The following is a 923-nucleotide window of genomic DNA, read 5'->3' as shown; positions in this document are numbered from 1 at the left end:
AGCAGCCTGGGTTTCTCTGTACTGTTGGTAGCTGAATTCAGTATTTCTGGGTGTTAACCCTTTCCTACCTTTTTATCAGCAACTACCACTTAATGTCTTCCCACTAATTTTGGGGTAACTTGGGGGAAAAAAATGGGTTATGATTAACTGGCGTTTAACTGGCATATTAGTACTTGAATTCCTCTGTAATATATACAGCACTTTTCAGGCTTAGACGTTAAACTTACTGATTTTCTTCTCGGCTTTTGGAGAAATCTCCAGGTTACATACATTAAACACCTGTGGCAGCTTTTGCTGTTAAAGTTTATGATCTGACCTTTCAGGAACAGGTTGGGCTCTCATGAGACCTTTCCCCTTATCTTGGTGCATAGCCTCTTCTGCTCCAGTCTCTTCTGCATTTGTGCCTGATCAATAGGCTTCCTGGTTGCCTTGGATGTGACACGCCGACCTGTTTCACTTTGTCATCAGGTCTTAAACCTGCTTTTGTGTTCCCTTTAAATATAACCATGTTTTACATGCACAGCTCTCCTTTTGCTGGTTTCAGGCAGCTAAATTTCTATGGATCTTAGTCTTTTCAGGCTTACTAATCTGAAGTAAGTCTGTGTTCCATCCTGTTGTGACTGCCTGGTCTTCTGTCACAAATCAGAGAGCATTTCTTGCAAACCTGTCTGTGTCCTGTATCATCAAGACACCTGTACTGTAGTCCATTTAATTAAACATGGGTTCCCTTCTCAGAATCTTATCCTTAACTCATAGTACTGAAGACTCAGAAATACTATTTCCATCACTTTGAGAGCTCTGCATGATTCTTTCTGATCTGCTCTAGTCAGGCCTCATGTCCATCCCATGCCAAAATGTGAACTGATAGGACTGTTCCATTCCAAAGAACACAGCTAGTAATTCCTCTTCTATCTGAGCACAGT

The sequence above is a fragment of the Antrostomus carolinensis genome, unplaced genomic scaffold (assembly GCF_000700745.2).
Source record: "Antrostomus carolinensis isolate BGI_N321 unplaced genomic scaffold, ASM70074v2 scaffold2503, whole genome shotgun sequence".
In the NCBI taxonomy this organism is placed as follows: Eukaryota; Metazoa; Chordata; class Aves; order Caprimulgiformes; family Caprimulgidae; genus Antrostomus; species Antrostomus carolinensis.
The sequence above is the reverse complement of the archived record's forward strand: the minus strand, read 5'-3'. Positions refer to the sequence as shown.